The sequence below is a fragment of the Anas platyrhynchos genome, chromosome 2 (genome assembly GCF_047663525.1).
Source record: "Anas platyrhynchos isolate ZD024472 breed Pekin duck chromosome 2, IASCAAS_PekinDuck_T2T, whole genome shotgun sequence".
NCBI classification, from domain to species: domain Eukaryota; kingdom Metazoa; phylum Chordata; class Aves; order Anseriformes; family Anatidae; genus Anas; species Anas platyrhynchos.
The window spans coordinates 73,020,582-73,022,763 of record NC_092588.1 but is presented as its reverse complement, the minus strand read 5'-3'; positions in this window follow the sequence as shown (position 1 = coordinate 73,022,763).

Here is a 2,182-nt window from a genome sequence, read left to right as displayed (position 1 = left end):
TGGAATTGGAATATATTTATTAATTTATATTATTTAAAACATTCTTTTTTTTTTTTCTTTTTTTTTTTTACAGAAATGCACTCATTAAAGATAGAACATTCTGTATGGCTGAAAAAGAATAAAAGTATTCTTAGCAATTAATTTTTAAAATGGGGTACACATATATCTAATGCATGTATGCATAATATTTATATAAATTCATTTGTATGTCTTTATTATATATGCAGATTTTAACATGAGTATTCAACAATGACATAGTGGCTTCAGTTCAAATAGCATGAGCAAATTCCATTTGAAAGCACAGACTAGAGCAAAATACAGTATTTGGTCTCATAAACCTGAGAAAATATTCCAGTTAAAAGGAAATGAGGAGCCAAAGCTTTTCAGCATTTGGAAAATGCAACATATCATGTAGCTAATTTACTCTGCACAAATGAGCAGCATTTCCTAGAGGGCAGGGCCTCTCTCTAGGCTAAAACATGCACAGATTAGACCAAGCTCGCATTTAAGAGAAGGCAAATTCATTTAGAAAAACATTATTTTTTCCTTGTATAAAGAAGACAACCTCTGGAATGCGCACACACACACACACACACACACACACACGAGTCTTCTGCTTTCATTATGCATGCTTTTTGCTGTGCTGGGAGTCAGGAGCTAAGCAGTGCATTTCATTGCTGCTCCGGCCCTGGCCCCCAAGGCACTTGAGGAGATCCTGAGAACCCGTCAGCTCCTTGGGGGATGCTGCTGAGATGAGGGGCCAGTTTTGCAGCTTAGCACGGCTATAATAAAAATGGAACAGCAACCTGGAATTCTTTGGAGAGCAAAGTGGATAAGCTGGCCCTGATGACAGCAGAGATTTGTGCCTGTAGCATGTGTTACAGCCATGCTGCCCTGCAGGTACCTGCTCTTCACCCAAATATGCATGAGCTGCTTGGTGTGGCTGCCCTGAGGAGCTGCCCAATTAAGGGGGTGCAGCTTCCACTTTGCCCTCTGTTGAGAAAAGCACACGAGGGATGATCAGCTCCTCCCTCTGTGACTTCAGAGCTCTGTTGACAAGAAAAATAAGTCATCAATGTTTCAGTTTGGCAAAGCTTTGGCTAGGCACCAGGAGAATGATGCATCCCACAAAGCAACGCCTCCTTTACCCTTTCTCTGCAGGTTTTGTGTGGAAAATGTATTTCTTTATTTAAAAGTAAACCTAGATTAACTTTTGGGAAGAGAATAAGAGGGTTTTGTTTAGGCACATGTATAAGAATTTCTTCAGGGTATACAGCTCTCTATGGCAGATTGTTGTGCCAGGTTGTGTGTAAGACTGCGCCTGCTGAGGCTGTGCTTTTCTCAGTTTTATTTTCAGTAGTATCCGTAGAAAATCTTTGCCAAACCAGCCTGTGGTGCCAACTGATTTTCTATGTATGGCCTGAAGCGCTGGGCTGTCGAGGGTTTTGTTTAGGCACAGGGAGGAGAAAAACTTCATTTCGGGTCATGCACAGCATCCCCGGATCCTCTCATTTCTCTGAGCTTTCGGGAAATGAACATCCTTGGTCTTGGGTTGTGTCACCTGTAATGAGGAGAAGAGCAGCTCACAATGCAGGCAAGACATTCACATGCATGTGCCTAGCACAGAAAGAATATTTCACATTTCATTTAGAAGGACAGAACTTAGATTTGGGTACCAAGCACTGCCAGCACCTTTCTACTCACTGCCTTGTGAGTAGAAAACGGCCATGAAATTGTCTTACCAGTACTTCATGCAAGTTTAAACATGGTAGTGATAACTGTAGGATGTGACAGATGGGCATCAAGTATACAGAGTTTTAGGGCAAGTGTATATTATGCGGGGCTGCACCAGGGAGATGACTGAAGATTAAAAGTTGTCTAGATTGCATGGGCTCCAGAGTAGACTAAAACACCCAAGTATTTACGCCACTTGTTTATGACTTAATCTCAGTTTCAGAGCCTCAGTGTTCTGCCTACCTATGGAAGCAGGATGAAACTCACTAAGATTTTTATTTTCCTATAGGGATTTTCTGGCTGGAAAAAGGGAAAAAAAAAAAAAATCAAATGTGCTGCAGTATATTATGTAACTTTTTTTTTTTTTTTGTCCAAGATGAAAATGTGTTGATTCTTTCCTGTTTCATAGGCTGGCCTTACCAGCTGCTGGCTTCCCCACTTTTATTAC